This window comes from Monopterus albus, unplaced genomic scaffold, assembly GCF_001952655.1.
Source record: "Monopterus albus unplaced genomic scaffold, M_albus_1.0 scaffold214.1, whole genome shotgun sequence".
Taxonomy (NCBI): Eukaryota; Metazoa; Chordata; class Actinopteri; order Synbranchiformes; family Synbranchidae; genus Monopterus; species Monopterus albus.
In genome coordinates, this window is record NW_018128094.1 from 613,107 (window position 1) to 625,234 (window position 12,128).

Genomic DNA, 12,128 nt, shown 5'->3' on the forward strand with positions numbered 1-12,128 from the left:
GCCCACAGTGAATCCTCGTCTTCTTTAGATATACAGTGTACAATCAGTGGAACATTTAGTGATTTGGGGCCTCAGGCAAACCCAAATATGGGAGCCCCCTTTGCTCTATTTTCACTGATTTTCTAATTAGAATGTTATTGGTATTCAGGATGATGCTGGTGTATTTTTTGCTATTTGAAGTTTCCTTTTAGACAAAAAATATGATAAAAGTATTGTTTGATTTTTAAATGCAAAGACAAGTAAAACAAAGCCTATGGTCAAAACTGGCAGACAAACTTAAGGACAGCAAGGAGTGGTGATGATTGGATGGTATTTTGTACAAATTGTTATTGCCATTAAGGTACCTCTGTCTTCAAAACAGGTGATAAAAAGATGAAGTAGGCTACTAGATAATATTTACATTCTGCAGGTTTTTGTTCTGCTTCCAGGCTCATAGTCACAACTTTTGATACCATAAATCAAGATTTTGCATTGCATAGCAAATCACACAGCAAATAAGAGGAAGCCTTGAAGCCACTCTTTTAGTTGTTAGGAAATAGGGACTTTCTGTGTACATAGGACAAAGTCTGAACATCTGACTTTTTCTTTCCCCCACACCAACACTGGTCCAAAAACCTTGGAGAGCACATGTTTTTCTGGCTTTAGCGCACACAAGTCTTCTCCTAAATCACCTTACAGGTACGGTAGGTTTTTACTTGTTCACTTTGCGTCACAACTTCATATCTATTACAGATGAAAATGTCATCAAAATACAACCTGTAATGCAATGAAGGCGAGTCCCTAAGACAGATTAATGAAGATCACCAATGTCTCCGCATGCCACTGAATGTAATCCAGGTTTTACTGACATGTTAAGAGGAGCTGCAGTTTTGTCTGCTGCTTGCAGCTACAGTATTTGTACTGCAGGTGTCTTTCCTCAGAGTTTATTTTAGCTAAGTAACTAACTATCACAGGAGCAGGATGGATAGACTTTGCAAAGTGAAAAAGTAGCTGTGCACATTTATGCACGTGGCACAATAGTGGTAACGTCTATAACTAAGATTTAGCGCAAATTCAGATAAAGTAATAAAACTGTTTAGAGGCATTTTGTCCCTGCTGTTCCCCACCCCACTCTGCCTTGTATTTATGTCTTGCTCTGAGCCAACACCGCACTTCTTCCACACACCCCTTCCCCCACTTCTTGTTTTCTGATTTGTCTACAATGTTACATCAGTGAATTATCATATTTATGAAACATGACCTAAAACTCAAAAAAATGAGCTGTACGTACAGTATGTTCTAGTATTTCTATGCAGAAGCAACTTGGTTTATACAAGATTCAAGATTTTTTATTTGCCATTTATGCATAAATAGGCAGTCTAGGCATATAGGAATTCTTGTATAGCTCTCCTTTGAAGTCAGGTAAGGAGTCAAAAGCCAGAAAGAACACTTATGTAACTTTTTATTTTAAGACTAAGGGAGACAAACTATTAAAGCACAATACACAAAAATATAATAATAGTATTAGTAATAGTATTTCCCACAGTGAACTTCAAACATCGCATGTAGTAATTCACATGGTGGAATTGGATATATCATTACGCTTGGTGAGGTAGTGAGGGGTTACTACCTTTCCTCTCCTCATTACCATTCGACCACACTTATCCAGTCTGAATGACATTCCAATGTCCTGGCTGTAGATCCTAGTGGTGTGGATCAGCGAGTCAATGTCTCATTCACTCCTCTCATACAACTTTATGTCATCCATGTGGAGGAGGTGTCTGATGGTTGCTCCATTCCCTAGTCGGTATCCGTAACCACTCTTGGTGATGATCTGGCTGAGGGGGTTCAGCCCTATGCAGAACAGCAGCGGGGACAGAGCATCTCCTTGGCAGATACTGCACTTGATGTTGACTTGTGCAATTGGCTTGAAGTTGGTCTCTAGGGTTGTTTTCCACATTCCCATTGAGTTCTTGATGAAGGCTCTTAGAGTCCTGTTGATGTTGTACAGTTCCAAGCATTCCAGGATCCATGTGTGAGGCATTGAGTCATAGGCTTTCTTGTAGATAATCCAGGCAGCACACAGGTTGGCATGCCTGGTCTTGCAGTCTCGAGTGACTATTTTATCAACCAGTAGCCGGTGCTTTGCTCCTCTGGTGTTACTACCAATCCTTTTCTGGGCCCTGCTCATGTATTGAACCATGTGCCTGCTCATCTTATGATGTCTGACATGAGCTTCCATGTTGTACAGACGCAGGTTATTGGGTGGTAGTTGGACGGTACTGCTCCCTTCTGAGGGTCCTTCAGGATCAGGACTGTCCGGCCTTCAGTTAACCACTCAGGGTGGGGTCCATCCATTAGTAGCTGGTTCATTTGTCCCGCCAGGCGCTCATGGAGTGAAGTTAGCTTCTTTAAACAGTAGGTGTGGATCAACAAAGATCCATGAATACATCAGGGAGATGGCCCCGAGTGATGACGTGCTTAGTGAATACCTCAGGAAGCAGAAACCAGAGGAACAAGGGAAGGAAGAGCAGGAACCCTCACGGAAGGACAAACCCCTCCACGGTATGTACCACCGTCAAATATAAGGAGTGGCTGATATCAAAAAAATCCTACCAGTGGCTGGACAAAGCTGGACTGAAAGACAGCACAGAGGTTCACGATGCTAGCAAGCAGGGCATACATGGAACACCATAACCAAGTGGCTGGCATAGTGTATAGAAACATCTGTGCCGAGTACAGGCTAGAAGTCCCAAAGTCAAGATGGGATACACCTCCAAAGGTGGTTGAGAATGACCAAGCTAAGATCCTGTGGGACTTCAAGATACAAACTGACAAACTGGTAATGGCCAACCAACCAGACATAGTAGTGGTGGACAAACAGAGGAAGAAGGCCGTAGTGATAGATGTAGCAATCCCAAGCGATAGCAACATCAGGAAGTGTGACCCCCAAACTGGGAGAGTGGCTCCAACAGATCCCAGGAACAACATCTGAGATCTCTATCCAGAAGAGTGCTGTCCTACGAACAGCTAAGATACTGCACAGGACCCTCAAGTTCCCAGGCCTCTGGTAGAGGACCCGAGCTTGAAGGAAGGAATACAAGACCGCCCCAAAGGGGGGGGATTTATATACATATACACACACACATATGGCAGAGAGACTTCATGGTTTATCTGTCCAATTACGTCTGAACACCTAAATTATAAGGGTGATATCTCTAACACAGGCCTAAACCTACTCACTCTTAAGCTGAGACTTTGTACTTTAATTTAGTATCCATTAATTTATTTCAAACTGAAAGTGCTGAAGCACAGAGCCTGAGGAACAACGTGTAACTCTCTCTGTCATTACTTGAGAGTTGTTAATCAGTGACACTTGGCTTTACGTACACATACAATAGTTGCAGGGTTAGTCCAGTGCAGTCTGAACTGATCCACAGGGTGTTGATAAAGCACCACCTAGTGGCATCAAAAACTCTAGCAGCTACTTCAAACTGTAGGAGGGAACAAGCAGAGGACAGTTTCATCAAAGACAAGGAGGATTAAGCTTGGCTGCAGTTTGCGTTGACTTTCCTTGTGATAGGTGTTACTTAGCAAAGTGCTACATGTGGGCTCTCTTTCTCTCTGCTAATAAACTTTTCCTGTTTGCATTCTCCAGTAATTAGTCCACCAACAGAAAATTAATCAGCAAGTGGTAGCAAACTGAATATCTTGTGGTTTGGGCTGCTGGTCAATCACCATGGACTGTGGGGAATTGTGATAGCATTTTTTTAACCACCTTTTCGCTTTTTTTCTTTGTACAATAGATTTTTTTTAGGAAATAATCTAAAACAACATTTTGTATATAATATTAGTATTTCCATATAATGATAAAACACTTGCTCAGAGATGGTGAACTGCCTCTGAATGATCCATGACTAGCTACAAACACAGAGGCCTGAAAGTATGAATACAGAGCTGACTTGTTAAATCCACCCAGACTTCAAACTTCATCAATGCTACATAACAATGACTTTAATGCACTAATTGTGAAAAGCTGATCATGTGAAGGAAGCTTGCAGTTCACCTGGATTCAGGAAGAGTTTCACTGGGCAAAATGAAGACAAGCATGCCAGCAGCCAGTGTGCTGCTGTGACTGGTTTCTTGGCATCTTTACTTTGTCTGCTGGCTTCCTGCGAACAGTAAGATTGATATGGTTGGGATCAAGTTGTCTTTCTGGCTGTATAGGAGGTTATGTTCCCCAGTTAATATGAAAGTATCTTTCTCTCTGCTAATGCACTTTTCCTGTTTGCATTCTCCAGTAAAGCTCCAGTAATTAGTCCACCAACAGAAAATTAATCAGCAAGTGGTAGCAAACTGAATATCTTGTGGTTTGGGCTGCTGGTCAATCACCATGGACTGTGGGGAATTGCAACCAGCTGTCTGCAGTGGGTTCAGCTCACAGCTAACTGGCTAACGTGTAGCTCGGCCGCCTGTCACCATATGGAAGCACAGTTTCTCTCAGGCCTTAACGTTTCAATAAGATGCTGAGGAAGTTGGTGGACGCTCCTGTATCCGGTGGCTACTCATGTGAGTTAACACGTACTAAGTTTAGGACATGTGAGTTAGCGTTAGAGCACAGACAAACACTGCTGACGGCTCGATAAGTCAGTAAGGACTGAAAGTTATCTTACAGCTGGGGTCAGAGTGGTGACAAGTTAGTTTCGGTCTCCTGCGCTGTTTCTGCCGAGGACAAGTCTTTTCCAGTAGTTAAAAACCTGCTGGTCCCCGCGGTGTTCGACGTGGCAGAGCTGTTGGAAGACCACTGACAGGTTTTCTAATATGAGAGCAAAGACAGTTCCGGCCGTGACCTCCAAAATAAAACGTTAAATGAAGACAATCATAACGTGACATATCACTTATCAGGACAAATTTTATTTGCGGAGCATGCATGGCAATTTCAAATAATCAGCAATAGTAAAATTACGCGGAAAACGTAGGCATACCACTTTCCACATAAGACACACCATCGACTATAGAGACAAAAATTACTAGAGAGAAAAAAAAACTATGACAGAGACACAAACAACTACAGAGACACAGCCTAAGACATAAAAAAGAGACACAAAATGACCGCACAGATTAAAAAAAAAGCCAAAAACAGCCCAAATGACAATCATCAACAGTAGGCTGCAAAATTTAGAAACAGTTCTGCCATTTTTTTTAATGGGTGAAAGTACCTTGAGCTATACTTTCTCAGGGAAGATTTAAGGTTAGCCTACCAAGCTTAATAATTTCTGATAATGAAATAATTTTTACAAGCCGTAGCAGTAGCAACCAGAAGTGGAGTAATAGCATCAGACCACCAATCAAAGCTGTGAAATCAACTGAAATACACCCCTTTTTATATAATCAAATAGCCTATTAAAAACAAACTTAACAGAAACATAACCAATGGTAATATCTACCAAAAACCACAGAAATGACCTCTGGGAAAAATAAATTTGAATTGTATTTTGAGTTTTTAGTTTGGCTCATGTCCCATCCACTAACATGGAGGAGGAGGGATTTATGACCTATACTGCACCAGCTACCAAGTGGGCTTCACTTCTGGGAGATGTTAGCCTATCCATCATTTTTACAGCCAGTGGTCCATGCGATGATGAGACTAAGAGTCATGCTCAGTATGTTTGTCTTTGTTGACCTTGATGACATTCTTATCTTCTTCAAGAACTAAACAAGCACATTCAGCCTGTGCATTTGGTTCTCTGCAGGATCGCAGCGAAATTGTGAACATTATGCTTCTGCAGGCAGCTTCTTAAAATCTGCCACTGTCTATAGACAATTAAATGTTTGTGCTCACCTCTTTAAAGTATAAGGTTGGTGATATTCTGTATTTTTTATTGTTAAAAACATCCCCTGTGCAGAGTTTCACTACTGTCAAGGTTGGTGTCTGATGGTATGTTTTGATGCCTCTCTTCACCAAGAATCAGGCATCACAAACAAAGCTTCATTACATTACATCACATCACATCACATCACATCACATCACATCCTGACAGAGACAGTGGCATATGGCTGGAGCTGCTGCTTGTCAGAGGCCTATGGGTGGAGCCACTTGACCTCACAATGCATGTGGGTGGAGGCACAGGAGGTCACAGACTTATGGCTGTAGCTGATGTCAGATGTGTATGCCTGGAGCCGCTGGTTGTCAGAGGTGTATGGCAGGAAAGACAGGTCATCAGAGGCATATGGGTGTATCCATTGGTCCTCAGAGGCAAATGGCTGCAGCCGCTGGATATTAGAGGCTCATGGCTGGAGCCCCGCATATAGCTGGAGAAGCTGATCATCAGACCAGGATGGCTAGGGCTGCTGGTAGTCAGAAATTGATTGCTGATCATCAAAGGCATATGGTTGTAGCAACTGGAGACTTATGGGTGTAGATGCTGGTCTTGGGAGGCATATGTGTTATGGTTTGTGGTCTGGCTTCCTGTTTTTATTTTGGTTAGACTTCATGTTCTATATCACCTCACTTGCAGCTTTACTCTAGTCACAATCACCATTTATTGTTTCCACCTGTTGATCATTATCCACTGGTGTTCTCCCTATATATGCGCCTCCCTTCCTGCAATCTGGTTGCTGGTTCGTTTTGTTTCCACGCCTTGTTGCTCCTGTTTTTGTGTCTGCTCACCACACCCTGCCTATTCTTGCTGCTCAGTAAGTTTCTCGGGATTTGTTTGCCACTTAGAAAACTCTGGGACTCTTTCTCTTGCCTCGCCTATGGAGTCTGCAATAACTCGCCGTCTTGGACTTTGGTTTATTCTTTTAGTTTTGTGTATTTTCAGTTGAGGATATAACTCCCCGACTTTACTGTTTAATTGTAGTTTTCTGTGAAAGTCTGTGTTTATTTGTCAGGTCAAGCCCCTTAGTAGTAGTTCTTGTTTTTGTTTCGTATTGGCTTTATTAAAATTGACTAAATACTGTACCTCAGTCTGTGTTTGGCTTTGGGCCGCTCTAAGCCTGAACTTAACAATATGGCTGCAACCACTGGATGTCAGAGGATCATGGCTGGAGCCACTGGTCCACTCTTGATCTGGATGTGATTCTTCTCTCTAAAAGACAAATGATGTACATTGAGAGAGACATTAGGAAATAATTTCATCACCCATAAACATTTACTTGTATAAATATTATGATATAAATTCAGGATGAAGGTTAATAACCTTTTTAACGGAGATGGTTCACAGTGCCGCTGTCTCCTTCTCTCGCAACATTTTTGCTCCTCTGCACTCCTCTCTCTCTAAAAAACGGATGACAAAGGCAATAACAGTTAATAATCTCAGCAATGACAGCAAAGCATGATCTATTGATTTAGTATAGGAATTTTAATATAAAGTGTGCATATACCTTTTTTGATGAATTCATGGCATGTCCTGGTCTTTTCTCCCTTAAAGACAAACAGCTGATGGGGGAGGAAACAGTTCATACTTTTAGCTGCTGGTTATACTTTCTACACCATGAACACAGAATATTGAACTCTGAGATGCTATGTAAAATAAAGAAGGTGCAGAATGGGCCAGTGCAAGAGGCACTGAAATTACTGACCTGTAGTGCAGTCATGATGAGCAAACTGTATACAAATGTACGAATCTACCCCTCAGCCAACCACATCCTTCATATGGTGTAGCGTGTGGGCCCCGGTGCAGGACACTACCAGGGGCCTCACTAGCCCAGCCAGACGCTCAGGCTAGCTCTGAGGAGTAAAAATAATTCATTGTGTTCATCTGCCAGATGCTGGACAAACACAGTTATATGTTCAAGGTGTCCCTTCAGCCTTCAACTCCACCAATGTCAGTACTGAAGGGAACAACCAGAAGCTGCAGCAGATTAAACCTCAAAGAGCTTGGAGCCCGCAGGTCCTCCTGAAACTGCTAGGTGTCCTGGTTTGCTCATGAGAACACCTGGGCCATGCCTTCACACTCTGTCACTGATTAACAAGAAGTGACACAGCACTGACATGAGGACTTGTCCCTCTGCACTGTAGTCAGTCACTCTCCAGCGGTTTGTCAGCTCACTGTTGTCAGAGCGGTAGACTGGGGAGATGACTCTGGTCACAGTGCTGCTGCCAACCTGCAGGAGTTGCACATGGTTTCTGCGGTCAGCCTTCAGGGCTCCCAGCTCCGTCTTCTCAGGGAGAACTGGAGTGAAAATATTTGCAGGAGCCGAGCCGGAGCCTGAAGTGGGCACCATCATGCCTGGTGGTGCAGCCGTCAGAGGTGAGGGTGTGGTGTTCTCCCACTCCTGCTGCATGGAGTTGAAGGGTGACTCCAACAGAAAGGAGGTGAGGTCCCTGCCAATGAATGAAAGGGAAGTCTTTGGAGCCTGTGACGAGGTTGTGGTACAGGCTCAGGATGGTGTCCCACATGGATTCGATGTCGCTGATGCTCAGAGGACGGTTCCTCAGGTTGGTGACAATTAGCTGAACAACTTGTTCTGGTGGAGGCAGGTCAGCTGAATGGACAAAACCAACAGGAGAATATTAGTTCCCTTTGTCAGGTTGACAGCACTTGACTGAATAAAGACTAAATGAACAGATAAAAATAGTTGCATATACATTTTTACACTTAGTAAACACTGAACACTGACAGTGTTAGATGTTGGTTCTTGTTGCAAGTGACATACAGTATAAATGGAAAAACTATCATGTTCTGGGTTTCATCTGTTTCTTGTGCTTACAATTTTGCTCTCCTTGCACTCTCTCTCTCTCTCTCTCCACTACTCTAGGCAATCATTCAGCTCACACCATTGAAGAAGAGAAGTGAAGCTGCAGTTACCTGTTGCTGGCTCACCTATCCATAGCTACACCAGTAATGAAGAAAGGTAAAGTTGTATCCACCTGTTGTCTGCTCACTTGTCCATGCCTAGATGACAGGGCAGGGTTATTCAGTGTATTCTGTTACAGTGCAGTTGCATTTGTGTGTGTATGTGTATAAAAATAAAACAAAGACTAGCTATGGTCTCCCAAACATTCTTCACTCAGGAAATGTTACATTCATGTCAGAAGTGGGATCTCTGAGGAAAATGACATTACTCCGGGAGACTGACGAACTTGTCTCCCAGCTGGAAGAAGAGGTAACACTACAATCCAGAGCAAAAAGCCAGACAGCCACTTCAAGCTTGCTAGCTACTCTGCTCTCAGTGAGAGCCACCAGAATCGGCACATCGGAGATGACATCAGAGGCAGCTGCTGGAGGCCTTTGTGAACATCTTTGCGGCCACAGATGAAGACTGCATGCACACTAGCCTGGAGCAGCACAACACTGATGCACCCCACATCTGCCTCTGACCGCGGTGCCTACCTCTCACCACACAAGCTACAATGGAACAGAAGATTAGAGAGATGACAGGAGTGGGCACCATCAAGCCACCCAACAGCCCGTGGCTGGCACCTGTTATGGTCCAGAATACAGTCAGTACCTGGAGGCCATGTGTCAACTACTGCAGCCTTAACAAGGTTACTCAAAGATTCTTATCTGCTGCCTTGCATCGATGACGCCCTGGACTATATCACTAGGTCCCACTGGGTTAGTTCCCCTGATTAGCACAGCAGCTACTGGCAGATGGAGTTCATGCTAGATGCACAGCCCAAGACTGCCTTCTCCATTGGCTAAGGATGTAGTAGTTGCCTTTTGGCTTCTGCAAAACCTTGACACTGGAAGCCAGCCACTGGGCCCCGACCCCCCTTCACACCAAGGAGCTACCAGGACAAGCCCAGCTGGCTCCTCCTCGAACGCCTGTGAGACTATGGCTGGTTACTGGGGACAGTAGCCAGTTAGGTGGAGTCAGAGTACATTTGGAAAGGCAGAGAAGGACTTGGTGGGGTAATTCCCGGGGCAGTGTCTATATAGTTTATTTGGGGGGGGGGGTCTGTTACTGTGTGGTTGCATGTGTGTGGAAATAAAATGGAAAAAAAGGCAAGCTTTGGTCTCCTGACCCTTCTTACTCCAGCAAACACTACAGTGGCTTATAACAAAAGTGTTGTTTTTTTTCTCATATTTACAAGCACATATTGATTGCTGTGCTGTAAGGTTTCAGAGAAATGATCAACTCCATGTCCAGGTCATCCCTTGTCACATTCAACACCAATGTTGTAGCTTAAATATCAAACTATTGTTCAAGCCATGGTTGCCTCACATTGCCTTTCTCACAATAATGATGTGCATAACTGCTCAGAAATGTGCTGTCATCTTTCATTAAAACTAATTAGTCACATATTTCATTTAAATGCTGAAGCTCTGATATCTGAGTTATACCTAAAGAGAACTGCATGTCATTACTTTTTCACACTGGCCACTGTGTGTAACTTAATCAGCCAGCATTAAATCCCTTGCATTCACCACACAAACATCTGGACATCACCTGCACATCTGTCAAGTTTGTGACTGATCACACCATTTAGTGTATATCATGTTCAGAGCACTAAATAGACTAGCGGTTTAAACACATCACTACACAGATTCCGAAGCCACAGGAGATAGTCTATTTTTATTTTATTGATTATAATGCTCAATAGCATTTCAAAATTCTAAAGGTTTTATGCTAACCTGTTTAACCTAACAAAGCGACAGCTTATTCATAAATGCTTTAATCTGGCGAACACAGTAACTGATAGCATTAGAGAGAGAAGCAATTTCCTTTTGAAATAAAGTGAATTATCCTATTCTTTGTTGAAAAACACATTTTCAATAGGAGTAGTACTTGGGTGGGGACCACCTCTGAATAACATTAGTATGCTAGAGGGGATGACACCAAACACAGCAAAGTCTTTGGGAGTAACTGGGATCTTATGACAAAAATTCCTGATAAAGAGCAATCCTTGATCATTGAAAAAAAATGACTTTGAAGCACATTAAGCCAATGGTAAAAATATATATATATATATATCTGTTCTTATACAAAATGTACTGGTTATTCCATATGAGTGTGTGGTGAAAAATTGTGCATGTAAATTGTGGACCAGGCACCAAACATTGCTTAGCTTTACAGGAATTTTGTCTATACTAAATCTGATGTAAAATTGAACGCAAGACATCACCAAGTTGAAGTTATTTTTAAGAATAGAAACACCTGCTACCTCATGTGTACCATGCAAAAACCACAAACTGTTACCCCACTGAGATCTCCAAAAATTAAATTCATCAGATATAGAGTGCATTTCCTGAAAAAAAGTCTAGATCAGTTCTAAATTGCTTGGCAAATAAAACAGCTTTCCTTTTCAAAGAATTTTTAAACCCCTGGCATCAAGTGTCATGAACAATATAGGTTGATGCCTAAAACAGAGTACAAGTGCTGTAAACCCCCCAAAAAAGACTTTCTGCAATTATTTAGGATGAGTGAACATATCACTGCAGCTGCTGAGGTCAGAGACCAATAACTGAAGGCATTTGTTGTCAGACGTGTCTGGCTATAGCTGCTGATCAGAGGCTTGTGGTTCTCTCATTGGGCTAGGACCCAAAAATGCAGACCATGACAAGGAAGAGAGTTTAGAAATGTTTAATCAAGATAGGTGTACAAGGTTCCAAAATGACAGATGGGAATGAGTCTTGGCCATGAGCACGCAGGTGAGTCAGGCAGACAGATGTGGGGCCTGTGCCACCAGGGACTCAGCAGTGCACAGTTGAGGGGAGCCGACAAGGCGAGGATGGTCTAGGGAGCTGGCTAGACATTTCAGACAGGCAGCGTCACGCTGGTTGGCCAGGAAACCTCAGCGGTGGATGCTGATACAGGACTTGTGACCAGGTGCTGAGTAGGTAAGAAAAATAAAATAAAATAAAAAAAACCTGACAGGAAGGCAATAACAGTTAAAAATCTCAGAAATGACAGCAAAGCATGATCTACTGATTAGTATAAGAATTTTGATAATCATATAAAGTGTGCATTTACCTTTATGTTTTTATATAAAGGTGCCCTCACATGTGGGCCCTGGTGGACATGTGGACACTACCAGCGGCCGCACTAGCCAGGCCAGATGCTCAGGCTTGCTCTGAGGAGTAAAAAATAATCCACTGTGTTCATCTGCCAGACGCTGGCCAAACTGTCAGGGCCGCTCGGCGGCCGCTGCCTCTCCTCTGTTTTTTTCTCCTTTACCCTCTTTATCATGGTGGCTCTGT

At 43.0% G+C, this 12,128-nt stretch overlaps 1 long non-coding RNA gene across 1 annotated transcript; it reads left to right on the top strand.

Moving 5' to 3' along the window:
- The first annotated feature begins 4,160 nt into the window (after positions 1–4,160).
- Positions 4,161–9,700, top strand: LOC109971052 (uncharacterized). Its single transcript, XR_002276488.1, has 3 exons — positions 4,161–4,548; positions 8,743–8,838; positions 8,999–9,700. It is a non-coding gene; the product is annotated as an uncharacterized LOC109971052 (long non-coding RNA).
- The last annotated feature ends 2,428 nt before the right edge of the window (positions 9,701–12,128 follow it).